This window comes from Suricata suricatta, chromosome 11, assembly GCF_006229205.1.
Source record: "Suricata suricatta isolate VVHF042 chromosome 11, meerkat_22Aug2017_6uvM2_HiC, whole genome shotgun sequence".
Classification (NCBI taxonomy): Eukaryota; Metazoa; Chordata; class Mammalia; order Carnivora; family Herpestidae; genus Suricata; species Suricata suricatta.
In genome coordinates, this window is record NC_043710.1 from 43,335,091 (window position 1) to 43,362,847 (window position 27,757).

The 27,757-nt window shown below is 42.5% G+C and overlaps 1 protein-coding gene and 1 pseudogene across 1 annotated transcript in view; both read right to left on the reverse strand.

Moving 5' to 3' along the window:
• SPON1 (spondin 1) overlaps window positions 1-27,757 on the reverse strand; it is a 258,449-nt gene that overhangs the window by 72,504 nt on the left and 158,188 nt on the right. The window lies entirely within an intron of this gene.
• LOC115306517 lies at window positions 4,829-5,171 on the reverse strand (annotated as a pseudogene).

Sequence of the window (27,757 nt, forward strand, 5' to 3'; positions counted from 1 at the left end):
GGAATAGTGGAATGAACAACAGCTTTGGACACAGTGGACCTGCATTCAAATCCTAGCTGTGCTGCTTGGACCCTGACTTTGGACAAGTGAGTTGCTTATCTACTCCAGGCTTCAGGGGTTTCCATCTGTCAAGTGGAGATGAAAATAGCACATACTCATACCCGGGTTATCGGATTAAACCCAACAATGCCTGTGAAATGTCATGCCAAGAGCTGGCTGCTTGGCCAACATTCAAAACTATGGGACTTGTGAGTACAGCATTGTTCTATTTCTCCAAGAAATGTCTGGAGATATGGTTAGATAGATAGCTTCATTTACTTACATGTAAGGAAAAGCTGGGAAGGACACACACACCAATCTGTTAGGGCTAGTTACTACCTCTGGGATTCAGAAGACAGGATAGGAAAGGAAAGATGTTCACTATTTTCTTTATATACCAGGTAGTGGGCTTTTAAGTGCTTTTTTCTGTTTTGTTTTTCAGTATTATATATATAATATCTAAGAAAGGAGAACAGGAAGGATGAAGGAAGGAAAAAGAAAGGAAAGGAGGAAGGAAATAAGCAGGAAGGAAGTTGGAAGGAAGGAATGTGGGCCAGAAGGGTCCAATAGCCTAAGCTACCTCTGTATCTATAGTAGAGGATTCCTGGCATCCAGTCAGTGTATACGCAGTCAGTAAATACTTAGTTGAAATATTGATTAATTATTGTTCATCCAGTAAAACAATATTAAAAAAAGACAATTGCTCTATTTACTTTTAAAAACATGCCCAAAACCTGGGCAGCAACTGTATGAAGCCTGGACCCTAGGCTCCTGGGAGTGAGGGAAGAACGTGGCCCTGGACAGCTTGTCCTGTGCTCTGCAGAGAAGGCTCACAGGAGGGTCCATCACATGGTGGACTTGGGCCACTCAAGGTCCAGATGCTGGGGCTGTCAGGAAAAGCCCAGTTGTGAATTGCCCTTAGAGGTCATAGAGTGGAAGCCAAATGCTACCCAGGGCCTGCCAAAGCTAAGAAATTGCAAAATGCACATAATTACACAAACTTAAGAGAAATCACATGCTCGTCCCTCTACATGTTGTCGAAAGAAGCTGCAACTTACAAGATAAAGGTAGGCCAAGTGCTTTTACTGAACTTTCTTTTCTACCAGTTAAATGCCCGTTTTTTTAATGTTTGTTTTTGAGAGAGAGAGAGAGAGAGAGAGAGAGAGAGAGAGAGAGAGAGAGGCAGGCAGAGAGAGAGGGAGACACAATCTGAAACTGTCAGCACAGAGCCCGATACAGGGCTTGAACTCACAAACTGTGAGATCATGACCTAACCCAAAGTCAGACGCTTAACTGACTGAGCCACCAGGCTCCCCTAAATGCCCATGTTTTTAACTTCATGGATGCCAGCTTTGAAATGATGTGGTTTAATAACATTTCAGTCCTGTTTTGAGGGATTTCACAAAGCATTCAAGGCTTTACGATTCAGAGTCTAAGTGAGAATGAGTGTCTGAGTAGCCTTTAACATCTAAGTTAATCTTTTTTCTCACTTCCATTAAGTATATTTGGATGAGCAAATTTTGGAGACTCTAGAAAATATTTTCTCTAACTTAGAAGGACACAACAAACTGTTAGCAATAATGGACAAGAGGTGGCAAATGGACAGACAGCAGGGATATGAGGTGGAAGAGGGGCAGGCCTGAGGAAGACGCATTTACAAGGCAGCCTTGGGAGACAGGGAGAGGCTGAGCTAGATAGAGGACACCGATCAGTTGGTCGTGGAGAGAAGCTCCGTGTCTAAGGACAAAGAGCTAAGGCTTGATGCCACAGAGGGGCTGAGGCAGCGGGAGAAGAAGCCTACCCTGGGCGTGGTGGGCTCTGGCACAAAGTCTCAACCCCCTCACTCTTCCCCCCACCCTGGGGGCAGAGCCTGGATGTCAGAGCTCTGGGAGAAAGGGGCTAGAATCGCTGGCCTGTGGGCCATGCAGGAAAGCCCTGCAGAAAAGAGGGGTTGGTTAACAAACTGAAGAAAAGATTACATTTGATCATTGATTGATGGACCTGACCTAATCTAAAACGTCATTATGAGCTCTGTATTTAATACTGATTTAAAGCAGTTTTAGAGAGCATCAGCATAACACAGAAGCAGCTGTTCCCGGACTCTTTGGTTGCTTCTAATTTTTCGCTGTAGCAAGCCGTTTGTGCAGGGAAACTCTGTGTGCGTTATGCTCTTCCTGTATCGAGGACAATTTCCTAAGAATTGATTCCAAGAACTGAAACAACTGGGTCAAAGGATATGAACATTTTTATGAGTCTTAATACACAGTGGAAAGCATTTGGAAAGCCAAATTGCTTTCCAAAGGGTTGGTTGAACCCAATCACTTTTATTTCAAACAAGATTTTATGGGTGATTATGCAGGGCTTTTAATGAGGTGTTTGGCTAAGAAATGATAGTATAAAAACTGACGTTTATTCTGCGCTAATCATAGCCTTTCTATCCACTGTCTTGTTTAATCCTTGCAACAACTCTGTGAGGTAGACAGTATTATCCCCATTTGACAGATGAGGACACAAGCTCACAGAGATAACATGCTTTCCCAAGGCCGTGTGGTTAGTTGAGTGGCTGAGCCACTCTGAACCCGCACCTGTCTGGGCACTGTCCAGAAGCTTCCCTCCAAATTGTGCTGCCTTCAGTGGTTTCAAGAAACACAATCCAAGACCTGAGATGCATTCTGAGTCCCCAAGGGCTATCAAGCTATAAGCCGATTCTTTATAGATAACTGCACAATGGTGGTAAAAATGTTTATTTCAGGAGAAATACATTTCCTAGTGAAATGGGTGATTCTTCATTGTTGTATTCCATTTCCACCACCATTACCTTAATTCAGACCCTTTGCACCTTGCATTGGGCCACAAATTAGGCTGTAAATTGTTGCCTCTCCCTGCAGCCTCTCCATAGTCCATAATAGAACAGGCAGGACAGTCCTGAATGGAGTCCCAGGATTCATCTTCTGAAAACATGGGTTTTGATCATATTACTTCCTGAGATTATCGTCATCTTGAAGCCTTCACTGGCTCCCACCATTGTTAGAATCAAATATTAATCCTCTGGGACCCTAAACCAACCATTCTACTGAGAACTCCTATCCTTGCCGTGTCCTTGGTACTCAGGGGTTTGCTGCAGGATGACAGCATGAGGTGGAGTCTAGGTTTCCAAAGATTGACTAGAGTAAGACATCCTACCCAAGGGTGACCAAAGAGGAAAGAACCAATGGGGGGGGGTTTAGGCAATAACAGCATACTATCGACTAGTGCTTGGGAACCATGCCATGGGGTCAACAGCTTGGGGATCAAATCCCATCTCTACTACTTATGGGTGGATGTGACCTTGGACTTTAACATGTCAAACATCAATTTCCTCATCTGCTAAATGGCAGTAGAAGCAGTACCATCTCATAGAGTTATTTTGAGAATTAAAGGTGGTAGGGCATGTAAAGTGTTTAGCACACAAAGACCTAGGTAAGTGTTAGCTTTACTTCTATAGGTTTGAGTCAGAATTAAGAAGCAAATCTCTATGGTAAAACGTTAGAATTGGGTTTTTACAGCCTGAGTAGGGGTGTAATGGGAATGTAGGCAAGGTTAGGGGTGTTGCAGAGCTAGACCAGCAAAGGGTGGGTAGGTAGCAAGAAGGACAGGGTGCTGGGCAAGAGATACGGCTTGGACAGCGTGGAGCTTATTCTTTACTTGGTTAGAGCATGTGGCACAGTGTCTTGGACTTGTTTGAAGGTGTAAAGTCAGAGCAAATACCATTCAGAATTTCCCACCATCTGCTCGCTCCTCTCTGCCTACTGTCAAACCCTACGTCCCCCTGCAGCTCCCCCCACCTTAGCACCCCCCACTGCCTCTCTGTCCACCCGTCTCCATATAATTTATCTTACCTGGAATGCCTTCCCTTCACCAACCCTAATCCTATCTATCCTACAAGACCCAGAACAAACCTCCATCATTCTATCCAGTCTCTCTGGAGCCTCATTCCATCCCTTCCCCACCAGCTAGAGCTGAGCCTTCCCTTGTTCATATTCTGGAAATTATTCTTCTCACAATTCACTTGGCAATTAATCACACACTGTCTTGTGATACAGTTACTGTTGTTGGCTTAAACAGATAAAAATATCTTCTATGCCTGTTTAACATGTCACATGTGTCTGGCTTGCCTTTCTGAAGAGGAGTCCAAAGGACAAGCCAGTGATTGCTAATAGGGGAGAGCGCCTTTTAGCAAAAAGTAATAACAACAACAAGGCCCATATGCTTTTCAAACTCATTCTGTGTGTATTATTTCCTTTGATACTCATACAATCTAGGGAGGTGCATATTATTATTCGGATTTCCTCCCCAGCTCAATAAGCTTTATTGACTCTAAGATCAGATGCAAAATGTGGCATTGAAAGCCCGCCCCCAACCCCCACCAGTCACGTCAGATCAGTTAGACTGACAGAAAGAATAAGAACTCTTTGCAGCGTGAACATTGGCTCTGATGTAAGGAAGGGTTGAGTCTGATGAGCAAGCAGGTTGGCTAGCCTGGATCCCAACGGAGATCATCAGAAACTGCAGAACAGCCACAAAGACACAGGTGGACCGAGGAGATCAAGGATGGCTCTACTCAGCCAGCTTGCCCCACGCCCTGTTTGGAGGAATACATATTTTTTTTCAAGTTTCAGATATTTATTAGTCAGTGTAAACCCCAACACAATACATCAGCATGATTGCGTGCATTTAGAGGGGAAACATTTCCTGGATAAGTGGAAAATTGTGCGGATGGCTTCAGGAAGACCTTCATTCTCAGCAGTTTTATAGTGAAACGTTTCATTTAGAAGTCTGGACCTTCTTTCTTCAGTTTGCTGTAATCTACATTCACTGAGTAGAATTTGTACTGATCATTGGGACCCAGTTTGTTCCAGGGTTCTGGGTTATTCTTCCTATCCCAACTGACATCTGGATTGAACAATGCCAGGCGCATGACATACATTGTTGCTCCAGTGCCTCCCGCTCCAATAAATATGAAGAGGAGGATCAAGCTCGGATGCTTCTTGGCCTGACCGAGGATCTGGCCTAACATAGCTGCGGGAGCGGCCTCGGCTACAGGAGCAGAAAAGATCAAATCTGCAAGGCCCAGGAGTAAGTAGTCTGGAGGAATACATATTTAATCCACCTTCACCCTGTAGTGCTATTTGTGATCTACAGTGGCTGTGTATGTATTTACATCTCCTTGGTAAACTGCATCTAATTCATTCTGCCCTCGGTTCGGGTTTCCCCTGCTGTTGCTGCCCTCTCTGTTGTAAGCAGTCTCTCCAGCTGCTGATAAGGAGTGTCAACCCCTTCTCTGGTTGGTCGGCATCCTGCCGTCTGTGATGTGCAGGCACAAACCCCACTTTACCAATGAGCCTGTGCAGAGGGTCCTCCTGTTTGACGGGCCACCACTGAAACAGGCACACCCGTCCACAGCCGCTGTCTCAGGAAGGCAGTGCTCGCCGGCTTGCCTGCCAAGACACCACCACCTCCAACAAGAATACAAGCAAGGAAGAATCAGTGGCATTCCTAAAAACCCAAAGCTCTAAGTGCCACAGAGAGTTAAATGAAAAGCAGTAGAATGCTAGCGTCACATCCAGAGCTGAACTCTGAACGAAGCCCGTGGTCTCTTTCCATGATTCTTTCAGGAAAATGGTTACAAGATTCCATAGATGAGTGACGAGTTCAGCCAGGTTTGATTGAGAAAGGCTCTTTAGGAAAATGGGGTGGGAGGTAGAGAACTTGAACAAGTGTTAAAGGGAGGGAAAACATTGCATATAGATCTTGGGTAGTAAAAGAGGAGGTATATATCACGTGCAAAACTGCCAACTGTACTCTGCAGTCACTAGCAAGGAACAGAGGCTATAATATTTAAGAGGAATTGGTTTCGCTGCTGGAGGGGGAATTAGGGCTAGACCCTGTGATAAGGGGAACATGTGGTACCATGTTTGCTGATGGGAGTCAGCAGCAAAAGCATGTGCTTTGCACCAGCATTACTCTTGTATCCAGGTGGACATGCCTCAGGGCTTAGGGAACCGCACGAGAGACCTGTGTGACTCTTCACGAATTCCCTTCCTCCTACACGAGAGCTGGCTGTAAAGTGGGGTGGAACACAGGGGGCCGATGGAAGGGTCTGGGCTCTCCCTGGTGTCCTGCTGCTGATTTGAGCATAGGAAGCGCTCATCTTGGCTCAGTACAGGGGGATGAGTCCCCTCTCAAAGATGGGATGACGCGATCACAGCTACTTGCTGCATGGACCAGAGCTTGCAGGGCAGATGGTCCCATTGTTTTCCTACTTTGCCCAACTGGCTCTCGGGAATTCCTGGGTGGAAAACGGTCTCAGGGTGAGGGGAGGGTCAGCGGTGCAGGGCTGATGTGTAGAGGTGAGAGAATCACAGTGCTTACGGGGAATGATGGGTCAGAGTGAGGAGTACAAAGGGATGGGTCAACGATGCTGTGCTTTGTGCCATGACAGCCTTAATGCGCCTGTGCAGTAGCCCACTGTCCTCGGCTGTTTCAGCTCCCAGTGGTCAGCTGGGCTCCAGGAGCTGGTGAATCTCCTTCTCATGTATCCTCAGAAGGTCAGTGGTGGCCTAACACTGTGTCACTGTGCCTACATCATTCTCCTCACTGCACCACATCACGGAGGCATTTTATTATCGAACATCATCCCAAGAAGAACAGGGAGTATAGGACAATAAGATATTTTGAGAACGAGAGACAAGAGACCACATCCACATAACTTTTATTACACTATTTCATTATAATTGTTCTACTTTATTATTAGTTACTGTGAATCTCTCTCCCTGCGCCTATTTTATAAATTAAACGCCATCACAGGTATGTATGTACAGGGAAAAGCATAGAATATACAGGGTTTGGTATTGTCTGAACTCAGGCATCCACTGGGGGTCTTGGCATGTATCCCCTACAGATAAGGGGACACCGCTGCACTCACAGCATGCGGTTCACTTTCTCTACCTGGCTGGTGACACCTCCCATCTTTTGCATGAGAGGAAGGAACATTCTTTAGGCCTCGCCCTCAACTCCTGTAACCATTTGACGCTTCAAAGGTAATAGCAATTAATGATGATTGTAACAGTTATGAGCCATTAATCTATCAATTAATAAATTAATCTCTTGCCTCATTCCACAAGGGATCTGAGGCAGGAGTTATTAGGAACATTTATCATGGTAACCGGGAGAAAATGATGATAGCATTGCAAGGAGCCTGGACACACGGTAATTGCAATCATGACTGTAATGGCTGTAAGTTAGTAGATTGATGCCAAGTACAATGACTATTTGGAGAAAGAATTTATGTTAATAGATCAATGAGGAAAGAGGCTTGGAAGGCAGAATCTGTAAGCGAGCAGGGATCACATAGGCGGAAGATTGCCAGGGAGTAGAAGCCTGGCTGGGGTCATTGTGAAATGGAATGCTTTGTTGAGTGTTTCAATTCTGGGCAATGCGCTGGATGCTTTATATACACTGTCTCATTCAATCCACACATCAGCCTGCACACAGGCCCTCTTTGCAGATGGGGAGACTGAGTCACCAATAGACTTGCCGATCCATTAAATCACCTTTGGAACAACTCAACTCATGGTGTTCTCTTCTTTTCCCTTTGAATCTCATTTACTTTAAGTCCCAAGGACAAGGTTAACTTGTACTCTCTCTGTGGCACTGGATATGTGGTTTCAATCTTGCAAAAGTAAGACCTCATATGGCAACATCAGGAGACATTACCTACCACTTCTGTATAGCACTTCATCTGCCAGGGCCATTTACATTTATTACTGCATTTGATCCATACAAGGTACTGTGAGGGCATGAGTATTATGATCATCCCCGTTTTAGAGATGATGACCCTGATGATCAGAGTGTTAAAGTGACTTTCCAAGTTTCCAGAACCAGTATGCGGCAAAGAGAGGCTGACAATTTAAATCTCAACTCCACAATTTGCCAGCTGTGTGACCTGGGGCACTTTACTTACCCTCTCTGAGCCAAAGTTTTCCCATCTGTAAGTGGAGATAATAAGGCAAGCTCATAGGGCCATTATAGGCATTAAGCATCTTACCCAGAACTTAGCAGATGGTGCCTAATAAACATTCATTCCTTCCCTCTACCCTTCTTTCAATTCTAATGTTAGAGGCTGAGCCCGAACAAACACTAACTCTGATATTCAGAATAATAATAGGAGAGAAAACTTACAGGCTCTAATTAGATCTTAAAAACATTTCAACAATGGTGTCATATTAACCAGACGTTGTGTCTGCTAGCAATACTTAATGGTTCAAGTGGGATTTTGTGCAGTTAAGGGTCTATACCTCTAATTGCACAGAAAGTTGTGTTCTATGAACACTGCTAAGCAAAAGAGGGGGAAAAATAGCTCTTCTTCAGTTCCTTTTGCAAAGGAACCCTGAGACAATCTAATTAGCATGCCTGGTGTCTCCAAAATTGAATTCAACCTAAGAGTATGCTATTAAAGGCTCCCACATTAGACAGGAAAGTAATTTGAAATGACTGAGCTATCTGCACAAACACCTTAATGTTACTCTAATGGGCCCAGAAAAAGGATGACATCAAATACAGTTAAAAGGAATTTAAGTTTAATTGCTACCTAATAAAATTATTAGTACATTTTCCTAACCATAAAGCCATTTCATAGTCATGGATAAGATTTTGCAATTTGATAGATGACCAGGCACAGGCACTGCCAGAGGTCCCTGTTTATTTTGTTATATTCTCCCCTTGCAGACACATTAGCTCGGATGCTAATTGCTGGTCTCTCCACATCTGGGCTCATTTGGGGACGTGGCTCTTGCCAAGAGGAGCCAAAGGACACAAAGTTTGCTGCCCACTTGGCATCTGGAATGACACTTTCATGCTGGAAACTGGAGTCTCTTCTACTCTTCAGGGAGCAGTATCCCATCTAAGGGCGCTGGACTGGGTTGACCTGAAAGGGTCACTACTCTCTATATGATGCCTTTGTAACAGGTAGAAAAGGGAGTCCCCTGGGGATGGTCAAATTAGAAGAAAAGAGTCCCTCAAGCTGGGGGCACTCAGCTTCACAAACAGAAAGGAGACAGGATTTCAGCTCCTATCTGTGTTCTTTAGCTGGTGCCTTTGTGCAGTGCACAGAGCATGCAACCATGTATGGTAGTTCAGAAAAATGAGGTCCTGTCATTGGAGGCATGGGGGGTGACTACCTGCTAGGAATGTGATGGAGTGGTTTCTAACACTGGATGAGAACTTGGTCTCAGTGATGGGTATTTAGAGATTTTACCGAATGGCTGATAAACAGGAGGGTTGATCTTGTGTAAAAGATGAAGTGGCTAGTATTAGAACTTGGGCTCTTGAGTCTGAAAGCCTGTCCCATTTAGTCTTGCTAGGCTGACTTCTACAGCTCCCCATGGGAAGATTTTCACTTGAAAGTGAGTAAGCTTTGGGGGGCGCCTGGGTGGCTCAGTTGGTTGAGCATGCGACTCTTGATTTTGGCTCAGTTCATGATCCCAGGGTTGTGGGATCAAGGTCCGCATCAGGCTCCAGGTTGAGTGTGAAACCTGCTTAGGATTTTCTCTTTCTCTTCTCCCTCTCTCCCTCACACACTCTCTGTCTAAAATAAATTAAAAAAAAGAAAGTGAGCAGGCTTCCGTCATGCATATCTATTCAAATATGATTTTAAAAGATTAGCGAACTCGGGAGATGAATGAATAACTATCAGAAACAATAGTGTGTGGAAATCAGGAGTCTAAGGGACATATAAGAGAGTTTAATGTGTTGGAGACCCTCCCCATTTCCAAGACTTAGGAACGCAAGTATGTGAATCATGGCAGAACACAGGTGTTCCTAGAGTTTCCCAGAGACTCACAGACACCATTTTTAAAAATAAAACCACCAAGTTTTGGTTTTCATGGACTGCTCCTGGATGGAACCACCACATTTCCTGGACACCCCTGAGCAGTTATAATTTTATCCTGTTCAACACACTACTGTCTTTCTATTTGAATGCAAGTAAGTTTTAAACATGCATAAATCAAAATTGGATTTCATTTAAAACAATCTTTAGGGGAGTTATCATTATGAAGAAATCTACAGACGAAGGGGAAATTCTTTGTTGGACCAGAAGTATCATTTTAGCAAATACAGCAGGAGTCAAGAGAGGGGAGAAAGCTAACACGTGCGGGACATACCCTGTACCCAGCAGGTATGTCAATCTTCTCCCTGTAGAGATTAGAAAACTGAAGCCTAGTTAACTGGAGTCACACAGCTTCTACGTGGAAGAGCTGGGTTTCGATCCCAGGTCTGTGTGAACACAAGGCCCTTGGACCTTCTTCCATTCCAGACTCATTTCCAGAAACAGTCACTCATTTTCCAATCTGCTCTCATTTTCTCCATCCTGCCATACCCCTTGAAGTCTTAATTCCTACTAGGTTTCCTACTCAACTTGCCATAAAACTTTTATAGGGGAGAAAGTTACAGCGCACTGGCTGGAAGGGTGGCTGGGGGAAATGGACAGACCTTGCCTGCTGCCTGAGTGCCTGCCATCGGGCAGTGGAATCTGCACAGTCACAAAGGGCTCCCAGCTGTTTAATGCAGAGCTCCAAAAAGACTAAGCCACTATGCAAGTGGAAATGACACATATTTCATCTCCTTGTAGTGGGAAAGTCATCTGGTGAGGCTTTCTTCTCCATGTGCTCGTGACCTTTACACTCAACTGTGTAGGGAATCTAATTGAGAATTTTCTCCTATCTGAAATCAGTCTTTGGACAGAAACCATTTGTCTTGTGGTGCTTGTGTCTATAGGAGGGAGCAGAGGGGGCATAACCCCTGTAGTTTTTAGCCAATGGGGTCATGCTTGTTTGAACAACTGGTGCCTTGCCAGGGCACATGGCTAGGGAGGGGACAAACTGGACCCATGAAAGTTTGTCATCTGGCCTCTATCTAAATAAAGATGTATTCATTAATTAACTAATTAATTAGGGGGTACCTGGGTGGCTCAGTCAGTTAAGCATCCGACTTCGGCTCAGGTCATGATCTCACAGTTTGTGGGTTCAAGCCCTGCATCGATCGGGCTGTGTGCTGACAGCTCAGAGCCTGGAGACTGTCTTCAGATTATGTGTCTCCCTCACTCTCTGACCCTCCCCTGCTCAGGCTATATCTCTCTCTCTCTCAAAAATAAATTTAAAAAATTAAAAAAATTTTAATTAATTAACTCATTCAAAATATTAATTGAGCTCTGCTGTGTACCAGGAGAAAAACAAAAAAATCAAAGAAAATCTAGATATGTGTCCTTCCTGCTTCTGAGGAGTTCACGTGGTTGTGGGAATGGGGAGGCAAGGGGGCACACCTCACTCGTTCATTCTCTCCACAGGGAGCAGTCACTTGTGTCCGCTCCTGGAGTTACAAAGATAGAGAAGACACGGTCCCTTTCCTCAGGGACCTCTCAGTCTACCTGGGGAGACAGACCATAATCACAGGAGTGCAGTAAATGTCAGGGCCGAGGCAAAACCAGGGGGCTACGGGAGCACAGCAGAGGAGCACTACAGCAGGTACTAAGAAGACTTCTTAGAAGAGGTGATATGTTAGGATCTGAAGGAGTTAGCCGGGTGAGACAAATAGGGTGATGAGCATTGTATGTAGAAGGAACTGCAAAGGGCAAGGACGAAGATGAGGCTGGGAAGGAGTATAAAACATCTGGAAGCCCAGTATCACTGAAGCCAAGGGTGGTAGTTTGTGTTGCAAATTGTGTGTGTGTGTGTGTGTGTGTGTGTGTGTGTGTGTGTGAGATGAAGATGAAGGTCAAGAGGAAGGCAGGGAAGGATGACAAGATAGTTTTGTTTTATGTGTCCCTGACTAATGTAAGTTCATCTTGGAATTCTTTCTTTTTAAAAATTTTTAAATGATTTTTATTTATTTTTGAGAGAGAGAGAAAGACAGCGTGAGCAGGGGAGGGTCAGAGAGAGAGGGAGACACAGAATCTGAAGCAGGCTCCAGGCTCTGAGCTAGCTGTCAGCACAGAGCCCAATGCGGGGCTCAAACCCATGAGCCGTGAGATCATGACCTGAGCTGAAGCTGGATGCTTAACTAACTGAGCCACCCAGGCACCTCATCTTGGAATTCTTGAGGAACCAGGGAGAGATTTGAAGGAGCGGATGTAGGGTGACCAGCTCATCCCCTGCTTTGTTCAGACCTGTCCTGATTTTAAAACTCAAAGTTCCACATCCTGGGAACTCCTTCAGCCCTGGGACAACTGGGATGGTTGACCACCCAATAAGGGAGGGACAGGAGAGATCACTATGGAAGCTTCACGGACTTGCAAAGGAGAGGGTAAGATTAGAGGCATGTAGATCTAAAGAGACTATTGCATTAATGAAGAAACCATGTTTGAATCAAGGCAGTTAGCAGTGAGGTCCAAGAGGAGGGAACGAACTTGCAATAAGAGACAACTAAATTGAATCATCTTTTACTTGGGTTGGGGTAGGAAGAAAGGACAGAGAAAATCTGAATCCCTGTTTTCTGAGTTGCTGATCAATTAGCATCATTAAGGAGCTTTGAAAATGCTGCTGTTGGCAGTGTAGAAGAGGCAAGTAAATTGTAACCCGTCATGCCCCTTCTATGGCCAGGCAATATCCTGAGTGCTTCATATAAAGTATCTCACTTAATATGCATAACAACTATGACCTAGGAGAATGTTCTCCTCCAGTGTACGGATGAGGCAACTGGGGCTCAGAGAGCCTGAGTAACTTGCACAAGTTCATACAGCACTGGCATTCCTTGTCAGATATGTCTAATCTAAGGGCTTCTGTGCTTCCTGTTCCCACGCCTTTACCACCCCCAGGGCAGGGCAGAGGAAGTGGCAATTGAGCTGGGTGTTGCTGGAAGATGCTATTTGTCCAACTAGAAAAAGGAGAGAAAAGAGAACAGCATGCAACGGGACCCAAGGGCATGAATGAGTATGGAACCCCCCTAGAATGTCTCTGTCTCTGTCTCAGTGAAACAATAAATACATATGCATGTGAGGGTTAATTATTCCCAACTCTTTTACACAGAACATCTGCAATGATGGTGAGATGCTGTCTCATATCTTGACCCACTCAACGCATTTTAATTGCCCAAGTAAGATAAATAAAAATAAACTAAATGTTGCTTTCTTCATGGCTTCCAATCTGCTTGCAAATCCCAATGACTTGCCAGTATTTCCCAATACAGAGCTGGCTGAGTCCTGGGGCAATGAAAAAGATCTGCGTCAGCGAGACCACAGCATCCTGGATTTTATTTTCCTTTCAGGAGGTCTTTTGTTTCAGGACAATGAGCAGGGGTGAAAGTGCTACTCTCTTGTAGATGTAATTAAAATGGAAGTGCTTCCCTCTTCCTCAGTGATTCAAGTCATTGAAATTAATCATCATTGGGCCAGTCTACAGGCTGCTGTGGTCTCTATAGGAAATGAATCTTGAGGTGTCTGCTGCAGCAGCTGCAATTAAAATCTATTGAGCAATGGGATAAAATGAATCAGGCACTTGCCACAATAGCAAAGGCACCGGATAATTGAAGGACATGTAATTAACAGATAACTTGAAATGGGGTCGGGGGTATCGTATAGATTGACACTCTTATGCTTTTTTACAGGAACCATCTGATGGTAAAAAATTACTTTACTTGCTCTAGCCATGATTTATTTAGGCATTTATTGTATTTATTACTGATTTCATGTATATGATGGTTCAGTCTTGGAAATACCTATTCTCATTTCCTTGTAGGGTCTGCAACAATTGAACAAAGGAACAAAAAGAGTTTTAAAAAGTGGGGTGATCTTATTTGTGTTGCCACCTGTGGGGTGGTGGTGGGAATTGGTCACAAGATGAGAGCAAGTTTGTGTGGGGTTCTGTATTGTTTCTGATTTCTCAACTCTCATTTAATTGAAGAATTTTTTAAATGTTTATTTATTTCTGAGAGACAGAGCATGACTAGGGGAGAGGCAGAGAGAGGAGGCACAGAATCTGAAGCAGGCTCTGGGCTCTGAGCTGTCAGCACAGAGCCCCATGCGGGGCTCAAACCCATGAACTGTGAGATCATGACCTGAACTGAAGTCAGACACAACCAACTGAGCCACCCAGGTGCCCCTAATTGAAGACTTTTGTGTAGAATAGTTACCATTGAAAACAAATACCTCTTCCATAGTCACTTGAGACTGAAGTATCTATGTGTGTTTAAGACAGTGTAGTGAAGAAAAAGAAAGAGAATCCTCGATCAAAATATACTTCACAGGACAATTACCATGAAAGGGAATAAGTAACAAGTATCTCCATCTCTGAAATACTTTCGGAATTCTTACCTATGTTGGTTAGGAATAGATTTGACTGCATAAAACTAAGAAACTCAAATATGATAGTTTAAAATAGTTATAAAAGTTTGTCTCTTACATAAAAATTCTGTAGTTGGACAGTCCAGGGACAGCAATGGGCATGTGTACTTTTTATGTCCTCTTCTAGAAAATTCTACACATTATTTTTCTTACATCTCATTGGTCAGAAACTTAGGGTCATGGCCAAAGCTAACTCAAGGGAATCTGGGAAATGTAGTCTTTATTCTGGATAGCCATGTATCCAGTTAACAGCTGGTATTCTGAGATTAAAAGGGAGGGGGATTAGACATTGAGGTGCACATTAGGTTACACCATAGTGGTAACTTAAACTTAGGTGTGGGCTTTCTCTGAGTTTCTGCCATTTCACTGTAGCAAGTCTTTCCTGAGTGACAGTTATTTAGATGAACAAATCCGTTTCCAGAGCTAATGGTTAACAGTGGCTGAAGTTGGGGCTCTCTTGTCTTGTCCACCCAACCTCACAGGTGCTGAGTAAAATACAGACATTTTATAAGAGTGTTTCCAGAAATCATGATACTTCGTGCCTAAACAGTGACCATTAAGTAATGCTCAGAGAAATCGTCACTGTTACTGCATGTGTCAGGTGGAATCCCTAGAAAATAGGTACTTGCCAGTGTGACGTGCATTAGAGTACCAGCCCCTGTAAACAAAGGGGTGTCTGTGCTGGGATAAAGAGCCCTTATGGATGTGGAGGTAACAAGGACTGCTGCTAAATGGAGGTGGGGAATTGGGGAGCCCCCTTCTCAGGACTAAACATGGAGGACAACAACCCAAGAATGCATTTGGTTCTCATCACAGCATGAGCAATGAAAAATCACAGCTCAGGAACCAGAATTCAAATATGTTATAAGTTTCTGGAAACTTTGTCATTTTTCTGCATGTATTTTTCTCTTATCTGTGTCTCCATAGTGATGACAGTAAAGTCCTTAAATCACAAAGAGCTCACAAAGATGTCTTCAGAATCAATGAAGAAAAAGAGAGCTTCGGATGCCAGAACCCTGCACTTTGCCAGGTCTGGGAGGGGGGAATCTGGTGGATGACAGAGAGGGAGGGTATCAGCTCCTGAGAGGAAGGAAAATGGGCAGAGTTTATAGATGCTGGAGTGGAAAAGGGAAAATGGCAGGATGGGGAGCTGGCCCCAGCCTGAGAAGCAGGCAATGGGTTACAGCAGTAAGGGCCCATCACCGACGCCCAAGTTCCACAACAACTGATGCAGGTTAGTGTATGGTAATCATGTGGCTTTTGGATTCTGATGGCCTGGATTTGAATTCTGCACTTCCATTCACAGCTAAGCCCTGGGCAAGTCACTTCACTCTTCTGAGCCTCAATTTCCTCAGGTATAAAATGAAGATAATAATAGTACTGCATAAGAGGGTTATGAAGATTCAGTGTGGTTATTTAAAATTTTTTTAATGTTTATTTTTGAGAGAGAGAGAGAGAGGGCCAGCAGGGGAGGGGTCGAGAGGGAGACACAGAAAGCGAAGCAGGCTCCAGCTCTGAGCTGCCAGCACAGAGCCTGACATGGGGCTCGAACTTATGAACTGTGAGGTCATGACCTGAGCCGAAGTCCGACGCTTAACCAACTGAGCCACCCAGGCGCCCCTCAGTATGGTTATTAATGCAAAGTGTTTAGCAGGCTGGCACTTGATAACACACAAAACATTCACTGTTATTATTATTAAATTTAGGCAATATTACAGATTGGTGAAGGAGCTAATTTCAGTCATTCTGAAATCATGCCAGTGAACAAATATGAAGGGTAAGAGGTGTGGTGATAAGGAAGGTGACTTCAAATCAACAAGATTCAACCCAAGCCTGAGCAACATGAACTGTATCCATTACCAGCACTGTAGAAGTTAAAAAAAATTTTTTTTAATGCGTATTTAATTTTGAGAGAGAGAGAGAGCAAGTGAGCGAGCACAAGCAGGGGAAGAGCAGAGACAGAGAGAGAGAAGCAGGGGGTAGGGGGAGGACCATGAATCCAAAACAGGCTCCAGGCTCTGAGCTGTCAACACAGAGCCTGACCCTGGGCTTAAACTCATGAACCGTGAAATCATGACCTGAGCCGAAGTCAGACATTTACCCGACCGAGGTACCCCAGCAGAAGCTTTCTTGACTAACTACCACTTCACCTCCTTGCAGGACTCACCAGTGCCTGTCACTCTCTCTGCTGTAAATGCTGCATGCTTCAGCAGTGTGCCGCTCTTGGCCACGGCCACATGCTGATGCTCCCGCAGTAGAACTGCATTTTTACCAAGTTGTGTACGTTCCCAAATCTCCTGCTGCCAGTTATTCTTATGCTGTATTTACATAATTTAGTTGATTTTTTGAAATTGGTGAGATATGAGTGAAGAAAGGAAGGTGCCATTTTGTCCCTGCTTTGAAGGAACTCCATAAATGTGAGTTGCTAAAAGTATTGTATGATTAGGTAAGAACAAGATAACTGTCAAGGATTGGGAGAAGTTGTAAAAATTAAGGGCTCTGGACTCGGATTGCTTTACAAGTATCTTTAAGTACTAGATCCACTTTCAAGAAGCCTATCCTGGAAATCAGGAATGATGAATTTTTTGAGTGATTTATGTTTGTGATGGAAAGTATACTTACATAAGCTAAACTATTTGATATATTCATGTATTAATTTTATAATTCCCTGCTTTAGTACATTCTTTTTTAGATTACGGTAATTGATTACTCCTTTGAACTAAGCTGGACTAGAGGGCATCTACTAAACTAGACATCCCTATGTGTGCATTGATTGGTGTTCAATATATAGCCAACATAGTTTATTTTGTATTTTCAGCAAAATCTGTATTATATTAGGATAATTCCTTTTCAAAGATACCACGAAAATCTTTAACAGTGCCTAGTTCACATTTAATTCTCAACATTGAGAAAAAGTGGTTTCATTTTATAAAATCTTAGAAGAATCAGAGTCCTACTAGTTGACTACTGTAAAATATCATTTATTTTAAATCCATAGAAGTCTTTTTTTAAATGTTTATTTATTTATTTTGAGAGAGATAGAGTGCAGGTGGGGGAGGGGCAGAGAGAGAAGAAGACAGAGAATTCTAAGCAGGTTCTGCACTGTCAGTGCAGAGGCTGATGTGGGGCTTGAGCCCATGAAGTACAAGATCATGACCTGAACTGAAATCAAGAGTTAGACGCTTAACCGACTGAGCCACTCAGGCACCCACATCCACAGAAGTTTTAAAAAAGTTTTTTTTTTTTAACAGTTTGAATATTTGAAAAAGTCAATCCAGTTTTCTTAGCACTTATGAGGACATATTTAGCAAGTCTGCCACTCGTATGCAATGGAAATCAATAAGACAGAAAGCAAAGTTCCAAGACAGGTAATTTGAGTTCAAACTCGGGAGCAGGTGGTTCCTTCACAGTAGGGTTATGTGAGTAGAAGCTGGACACAGAAAAATAATGTTTTGACCAGCAGGAGAGAGATCTCAATGCAGAGGAAAGCCTATGGATCAAAGTACCAAAACATTATAAGCCCTTTCCCTATTGCAGAATTTTGCCAAGTTGCTCACATTGAAAGAAGTCACACCTGGTGTAGTACTGTATTTTCCAGTATCAATTAGGAATGAAAACAAATAGCAAATGTAACTTATACAACAAATATAACTTAAGGGGGGGGGTTGAATAACTGTATTCAGAAAGACATAGGGATCTCCACACTTAGCACATTAGTACTGATCCCAGGGACTGGGACTGGGTTGAAGATAAAGGATCAGAATGATGTCAGAGACACAGTTGTATGTTGGAGAGAGGGACCCCACATGTGTAAAGAAGTGATTCAAGTTTTACCTCCAGCAATGGCGAACTAGCTTGTATCAGACCAACAACCTGCCAAGAACAACTAGAAAATATAGATGAAACAAAGCAAAGCAAACAACTTGGTTTAAAGCACTGGAGAGCTCTCCATGCAGCCAGGACTTTGAGGGCCAAGATCCTGGAGAGAAGGGAGATGCATAGAAGTGAGTCAGATATTCCAAGCTGCCTTTTCCCTTTAGACACTGGCTTTCCCATCAGCCATATGAAGCTAAGAGGCTGAGAAGCTGAGCATAGCTTTTGGCAGGCTGGGAAGAGAAAATGACTTGAGCCAAGAAACTGAAGAGAAAGGAAGGACAGAGAAACAAGCCCAACATTTGGCACTGCTTTTCCTTCTGAGGCAATTGCTGATTTGTAAGAGTCACAAGAGAGAAAGTTTGCAAATCTGAGTAGAAATTAGTAGCTAAGAGACTGAACAGAGCTTTCAGCAGCCTCATGTTTTAAGAAGATTAAAATTATAAGTCAGAAGCCATAAGGAAGAGGGACCCTGGTAAGCACCTCAGACTTTCCATTAGAACCCTGAAGAGCTGCATCCTTGGAGTAAGGGTGAACTGTAAATAAAAGAGCTCTCACAAAGATTAAAATTTGGCTTCAAAACAGCCTGATCCACGATTTGATTAAAGTGATCTACCCTACACCAACTGCCTGCTAAATGTGGAAATAAATCTTTTGTGAAGGAGGATAATGTCATACAGAGCCTGTACAATTTCTCATAGACAATGTCTGGCATTCAATAAAAAATCATCAGACATATCAGGATCCTGGAACCAAGAGGAAAAGACAATAAAAAGAGACCCATAGATGAACCAGATATTGTAGTTACCAACTCGGGTAAACAAAAACTGTGATTAGCATGTTCAAAGAAACAGAAATCAAAATAAAAGATTTTGGCAACAAATTAGAATTTGTAAAAGGAATCAAATGGAAATTCTAGAACTGATAAATGTGATAACTGGTATTAAGAACTCACAGGTTTAACAGTAGTTTAAGACCAGTAGAAGACATGGTTGGAAAATTTCCAGACTAAAATATGGAGGGGGAAAATGATGGAGAATTAAAACAAAAAAACATTTGAAACATATGGGAAATGACAGCAAAATTTAACATATGTGTCACTGAAGTCCCAGAAGGAGAGGAGAGAGAAACCTGGAGTAGAACCAATCTTTGAGGAAATAATGGGCAGAATTTTCCCAAACTGACAAAAGATACGAAGCCATGGACTCAAGATGTGCTACACCCCCCCCCAAAGAATAAATGAATATAAACAAAACCACACCTAAGCATAGATTAAAACTTCTGAAAACCAGAGACAAAGACAAAAGCTTAAAAGCAGCTGAAAAAAAGAGTGGCTCTTGAAAAGAGCAACAGTCAGACTGACATGTGACTTCACAACAAAATGATGGAAGCCCAAGGCAGAAGAATCATGCCTTTAAAATACTGAAAGAAAATACTTGCCAACTTACTTATTAAAAATAACCTTCAACCATGAAGGCACAATAAAGATATTTTGAGACAGACAGAAGTTTTGCCTTCAGATTTTCGCCAAAGACAATGCTAAAGGGGCTCTTCAGGTAGAAAGAAATAATCCTGGAATGAAATGCAAAAAGGAAGGAAGGGTAAATATAGGGGTAATGCCAAATGAATACTGACTGTAAAAACAATACGAATAATTCCTTGTAGAGTTAAATATATATAACATTTCATTATTTGGAGTTATTAAGGTGGCAGTACGCTGCACCTTAGGTGCTTAGGGTGTCCTAAGGTCCTTTCATTGTCTCAGAAGAAGCAAAACTATGTTCTATTCCAAGTATATTAGACTCCAGTGAGTCAGTGATGCATGTTGTAAAAGAATGCAAAACCTGTGGAGGTTTGAATAATAAAACAAAGCCCTGACCCAGGCCACATATGGACCCTACAGCAAACACTGCCACTGTCTTAGGCTCCAATTGGGCGGGTTTTGGAGTTCATCTCTGACCCACTTCTTTGTGGTTAGGGTTGTACATTATTTGTATTTGATATATGTACTTGCTTAAGTTTAAGGTCACGAGTCTGCATGTAGATCATGCAAAGGGGTGAGTTTTAAATAATTAGCAGGTCCATTTGAGAAAGATAACCCTTTTGTTGGTATAGAGGAAATCCTCATCTTGGAAGACCCAACCACATTTGCAGTCATGATCCCTTATCATTAGCCAGGTGAGCACACTCTTTATGTTTGCAGTGATTGATATTCTTGAATATATTCTGCAGGGAATTCATTATACCAAAGAATAACTTAATTTTGCCCCAGGAAACACATATATGTCAGTGCTTATTGGTTAAATATATGCATCTATGAAATCCTATACTTAGTCTCTACACTATATTACTGACGAGCCAATAGTCTCCCCTTCCCTACCCCCCAAAAAATCCCAATAAGAATCTGATAGGTGTCTATGCGTTTAAAGGCTAATAATATTCCAGTCCTCCCAACACTGCCCCAGAGAGCTCCTCTTAGGAGCTGTAGTTTCCAATAAGCAGGCTGCCCATAACATACGTGGATCAATGCCCTTTGGAACAGCATTGGCTTGCCAGTTAATAGACTTTTGATTTTCCTTACCCATTGATTAATGAAGCAGTAATTTTGCTTTTGAATAGGAAGATAAATTAAGAATTACTGTAACTGGAGCCTATTGGGAAATAGGGTGTCGTTTGGAGAACTGGTGGTAGCTATGGAGACAAAGGAGGTTGAAAGACTGTCTTTGCTAAAGCAGTCTTCTTGTCAGGGATCTGAGGGTAAAGTGTTCCACTTAATTCAACAGACACTTATCAGTGTGTTATGAGCCAGTCACACGTAAAGCCCTGCTGGGGAGAGGATGGGGTGGGTGCAGGGCACAACCCTTCCCAGTTGGACTCCTACATTATGTTCTTTCTTCCAGAGGCAGACACAGATGCCTATAATACAAGACAGAAAATAGGCCAAATTGGGATTCAAGATGCTTCTGGAAGACCTGGGGAGAAGGATGCAACATGCATTTGAAAAGACCAGGAAAGGCATCATGGCAGGGTGGGATGCGGGAAGCTGGGTGGAATTCTGATATGGATGGAGAGTGAAAGCTCTTTTAAGGATGGAGGAGCAGCATGAAGAAGCATAAAGAGCCAGTGAGAAGTAAAGAGCTCAGATTCTGGTGCTACTGATTATTAGCTGTGTGACCTTGGGTTAGAAGAGTTACCTAACTTTCCTGGGCCTTGGTTTTCTCATCTGGAAAATGAAATGAATAATGGACCACCTTCCAGGCTTGCTGTGAAGATTCACTCAGATAGGTAAGTCTGTAAGGAACCTACCATTGTGCCTGGTACAATGTAGACACTATCAATGGAATGTTATCAGCCCCTTCCTTGAATAGGAAGACTTTGGGAGAATCATTGGCCTTCCTTCCTTTGGCCTTCCTGAAGCAAAGCCCATGTACTGCCTGTCTGAACTCTGGTTACTTGAGCTCCTTTGGGTAAGATCTGTGTCTATGCACTTGTGATTGCCTTCCTGCTTACCCGAGGGCAGGGCCCACAACAGGAGCACAGGAAACCTTTGTGGGACAAATACGTGCCTGTCCCATCTCCTACCCCTCTCCCATCACTTAGTTTCACGAAGGCATATCTCACCTCCACACAGCCTCGTGTGCCCTCCCCTTTTGTCTTCCAGCAAATTCTTCATCCTTTAAAATTCAGCTCATGGCTTTGTGAAATCCTTAATTCAAGACAGAATTGGTCAGAACTGATACTTTCTCCTTAGTGCCCCCACGCACCCTTACACAAAATTCTACCATGACACACAGTTCATCAGCTTGTGGTTGCTTGCTTTTGCCTTTGTTCCCCCAGCCCTTCGAGCCAGCTCTCACAACCCTCATTGACTCCATGGTGTCACCGAGGCATGTTCTCACGTGAGGAGAGAACCTGAGGGGCAGGAGAACATCTCTCCACGAGGTGGGGCTCCTGTTTCCTCTCTGGTTTGTTTGCTTCTAGATTTCTATCCTAAGGAATAATTGCCATGTTTATATAGTTACAGAACAATTGGAAGTCTGACTTATGGCTTTATAATTTCTGTAGCTAATTTTATAGAGTAGGAAGTTTCTCAGACAATTTAATTTCTTTCCTTTCTTGAGACAAGGATTTTAAATAGTTGCATGGGGTAAAGAGTGCATTCTAACCCAGGGGGATGACATGATGTGGCTCCCACACTAGGTCTTACTTATTTCCGTGCTTTTAGGACCTAGCACGGGGTCTCGTTCAGTGCTTTGCACACAATAGATGCCAATAATTATGTTGAATGAATGAATGCCCTGGTCTCTAGTTACATGCCTGCCCAGAGACCTTCAATGGCACCTCATTCCTACTAGCCTACATATAATCTGCACAGCCTGGTATTCAAGTTCATTCAAGAGATGATTCTAACCTTTAACTTTAGAGAGACAGTCTTTTACAGGCCTATTTTCAACCCCCTTAAACCATGCATCCCTCACTCCAAGCAAGCTGGACTACTGGGTGGGTGACTGTTGGTTCTATGGGCTGGATGAACTTGTTTGCCTAGGAATGCCAGACTTAGCTTCAGGATAAGAGAGCCCAAGAGAACTGCACGGCCAGGAAGGACCTTCACAGATGCTCTGATCAGAGGCGGGAAATGAATAAGGCATTCTCCAGCAGACCCGAAGACCAGATGCAGTGGCGGTGGGGATACAGTCCTTGGGACAGCCACCCCATTCAGCCAAAGACATGTACTGGCTGCATTCCTAGCACATTCAGTTCATGAGCTCATCCTCACACAAAAAAGGTGACAATAAAAATTGCTATCTTGATGGTCCAGAAAGAACAAGACAAGAAAAGAACTAATATTTTTTTCTGAGCATCAAACTGTTGAGTTTAATGCTGGATTAATGAAATTCATTAACTTTCATTTCATTTCATTCAATTCATGAAATTGCCATTTCCTGAAGCAGGGAAGGTCCTGCTCTGTGCTCCTAGTGTGTCCTGTACTTGACTTTCCTGGCCCACGTCACACTGTGTTGTAAGCACCTATTTCCATGTAGGTCTTTCTCAAGAGACTATGGGATTTCCCAAATATGGTATTTGACACATGAATGAATGAATAAATGAATGGAGTCAATGCAAGGTGCATATGCCTTTTTTAAATCTCTAGATGGCAAATATTCATTAGAAAGTCTAGTCTGAAGTGTCTCAGAAACAGAGTTCTGAATGAGTACATACAACACTGTGAAATCTTCAGTGTTGTCTATGCCTTCTCCCTTTTAGCAGAGAGAGGAGAAAGCACTAGAATGGAAGTCAGGAGACCTGAGGCACACATTTGTGCTGCCATTAGGATTTGGGCATCGTGTATATTTTCCATGTCTCAGTCTTCTCACTTAAGAAAAATACCTGTGAACTGCAGTGACTTCAGGTCAGCATCTGTAAGCATCTATGCTATCCTAGCTCCTGACTCGGGTTCTGGGGGTAAAGAAATGACTCAGATAAGGTCTTTGCCATCTAGAAAATGCTTCTTAACTCTGTAGTGAAAGACCAGCTTGTTATTATTTTTAAATGATGTAATCTGTTGCAGACAGTATTTTGGTAAAATTCGAATGTTACAGTAAAAAAAAAAAAAAAAGTAAAAATCCAAGTTCTGATTTTTTAATTATTTGATTCATTAGACATTGTTAAATTGCTGTCTCTAAGTGCTTATTCTTATCTTCTGGACTTAGTGCAGCATGGACTGGTGGCAAATTGTCCCCACCACTCCACAGACCACACTTTACATAATGCTGACTTAGCTCATGCTCTTGTGAGAGAGGCTTGCACAGTCCCCGCAGGGCCCGTGAATGTGGGGCAGTCCACCAATAAGATTCTCTCTTCTGCAGAGTATTAAACCTTACAGCACAGACAACCACTCCCTGGTAGTTTTGAGGGTGAAAAGGGGGTGGTTGTGATCACTTCCGGAGCCTTGAGAAAGTTCTGGCTGGTCCTGTCTGACCCTTTAAGACATCGGGCCATCCTAGGCAGCCTAGCTGCCAACCCACCAGAATAGGATTTGGGCACATTTCAGCTTTTTCCATGCCATCTGGGCTTCCTGTTCGCGGCCTCACTCCTCAGACCTAAGTCCAGGCACTGACGTTGACATTTCCTCCTTGCTATGATTTATATCCTTCCTCTGAGTAAACTGCTCCGGATTATAGATCTGTACCTCTGACCAGTCCAGACCCCGGGAACCTAGTGGGGGTTTTCAGCGCACACTAGCACCACATTGACAAGTCTAGACAAGCTCTGTTGATCACCGGAACAGAACAATCCACCACCAGGACAGAGCAATCCACCGAGATCACACAATATTCTTCCTTATATGGTGTCTTTCAAAGGTTCCTAAGCTTGGGTGTGTGGCTTATTTCTTTTTTATTTCAACTATAAAAATAATCACTTTGTAAAACAGATATTGCAAAAATATGGTACAATATTCAAAAGCACCTTGTGAATACAATGGAAGGTACCCCTGTTATTCCTATCTCTCAAGCTCAGCCCCTCCCCCCACCCATAATACAACCTCGATTTATGTTCCTATCCACCTTTCAGGAGATGCAGGCATATGTCTCTAAAAGGATAACGCACACAGAGCACACTATAAATACCCTGCTGCACTTTTTTTTAAAACTAAACGTTTCATCTTGGCAGTGTTTAACTTCAAATTCTCATTTTTATTTAACTGGTTCCCTGTTAATGGATATTTAATTTTTTTTTTTACTTTTTCTGTTACAGTGTTCAGTAAATAGTACATTCCTTTTTTAAAAAATATAATTTATTGTTTAATTGGCTTCCATACAACACCCAGTGCTCATCCCAACAAGTGCCCTCCTCAATGCCCATCACCCACTTTCCACTCTCCCCCACTCCCCATCAACCCTCAGTTGGTTCTCTATTTGAGAGTCCCTTATGGTTTGCCTCCCTCTCTCTCTGTTTGTACCTTTTTTTTCCCTCTTCCCTTCCCCCATGGTCTTCTGTTAAGTTTCTCAAGATCCACATATGAGTGAAAACATATGGTATCTGTCTTTCTCTGCCTGACTTATTTCACTTAGCATAATACCCTCCAGTTCCATTCACGTTGCTGCAAATGGCAGGATTTCATTCTTTCTCATTGCCATGTAGTACTCCATTGTGTATATATACCACATCTTCTTGATCCACTCGTCAGGTGATGGACATTTAGGCTTGTTCCATGTTTTGGCTATTGTTGACAGTGCTGCTTTGAACATTGGGGTACATGTGCCCCTATGCATCAGCACTCCTGTATCCCTTGGGTAAATTCCTAGCAGTGCTATTGCTGGGTCATAGGGGAGTTCTATTGTTAATTTTTTGAGGAACTTCCACACTGTTTTCCAGAGCTAAATAGCACATTCCTATGTGTGAGTGTATCAACATACATAAATGCCTGGGTATGAACTCCTGAGTCAGAGAAATGAACTTTCTGCAAAGCTGTACCAGTTGTTACAGTTATAATCAGCTAGGAAAGTGTCTGTTTTCCTATCTCTCTCTCAACAGAGGGCTATCCAAAGTCTTAGAGATCAAAAATTGCAGCTCTGTGGAATGAATTTGCATTTGCATAATTGTAAGTGAGCTTGAGCATCTTCTAAAATATCTAAAAGCCATTGAATTTCCATGTATATTGATAATATTTCCTATTGCTTTATTGATCTTTTAAAAAAGCAACCCATAAGAACCCTTTATATATTAAAGAAATTGGCCCTCTGTTTATTATATGGGCTACAAATATCCCCCCTCCACTTTGTCTTTTACCTTTAAAATTTTGAAGTCTTTTTGACAATTAAAAAGTTGTTTTTAGTTAACTTTGTCAGTCTTTTCTTTTAGTCCATCTGTGTTTTATAACATGCTTGGAAAGTACTTTGCTCTAGATTCTAAAAATGATTCTCTTATATTTTCTTCTAATGCTTTTATGTCTTCATTTATTTTATTTATTTATTTTGAGAGAGAGAAAGAGCAAGTGCAAAGTGGGGGAGGCACAATATTCAGAGAAGGAGAGACAACATCCCAAGCAGGCTCCGTGCTGTCAGTGCAGAGCCCAGAGCGGGGCTCAAACTCACGAACTGTGAGATCATGACCTGAGCTGAGATCAAGAATCAGATGCTTAACCAAAGGAGCCACCCAGGTGCCCCTATTTTGATTTTATTTTTAAGTAATCTCTACACCCAACATGGTGCTTGAACTTACAACCACGAGATTAAGAGTCAAATGCTCTTCTGACTGAGCCAGACAGGCACCCTTGTCTCTTCATTTTTAAATATTTAAATCTTTGCTATATCTGGAGTTTATTTTGTTTAAGGGATTTAATGAATTATGGAACAAACTGTTTTTCCCCACGGCTTCCAGGTGTGCCATTACCATGTATTAAATAATCCATCTTTCCCCAACTGGTATGAAATTATACTTTTTCAGATATTTATTTTCAAATGAATTTGGTTTTATTTCTGCACTTTCTATTAGATTCTATTGATCTATTTACTCATGCTCTAGTTTCACCTAGTGTTATTTACTGTGGTTTTATAATGTAGTTTTACTTTTATTTATCTATTTATTTTTATTTGAGTATAGTTGACCCACAATATTACATTAGTTTCAGGTATACAACATAGTGACTCAGCATCTCCTATACCTTATGCTGTGCTCACCACGAGTGTGGCTGCCATCTGTCACCATACATCATTATTGCAGTTCCATTGACTATATTCCTTACGCTGTGCCTTTTATTCCTGCAACATATTCATTCCATAACTGGAAGCCTGTATCTCCCACTCCCCCTCACCCATTTTACCCATTCTTCCCACCCCTTGCTTTCTGGAAACTATCAGTTTGTCCTCTGTATTTAGCGTTCTGATTCTGCTTTTTGTTTGTTTATTCATTTTGTTTTTTAGATTCCACACAGAAATGAAATCATATGGTAGTTGTCTTTCTCTGTCTGACTTGTTTCACTTAGCAGTAATACCCTCTAGTTCCACCCATATTGTCACAAATGGCACAATCTCATTCTTTCTTATGGCTGAATAGTATTCCTGTGTGTGTGTGTGTGTGTGTGTGTGTGTGTGTGTGTGTGTGTGTGTATCACATCTTCTATATCCATTCATCGATCAGTGGACACTTGGGCTGTTCCCATATCTTGACTATGGCAAATAATGTTGCATAACAGTGGCACATATATCTTTGCGAATTAGTGTTTTTGTTTTCTTTGGGTAAATAATCAGTAGTGGAATTATTGGATTATATGGTGTTTCTATTTTAATTTTTTTTTCAATTCTTCCCAACTTTATTTTTATTTTTTTTAACAAGGAAAACAAGTACTACAATGTAAAAATATTAAGAAAAGAAAACCCTCTCACATGCGTAAATGAAAGATGGTACACAAAGAACTCACATCTTTTCAAGCTTCAATAGTAAATATTCTGCTACTATGTATTAAATACT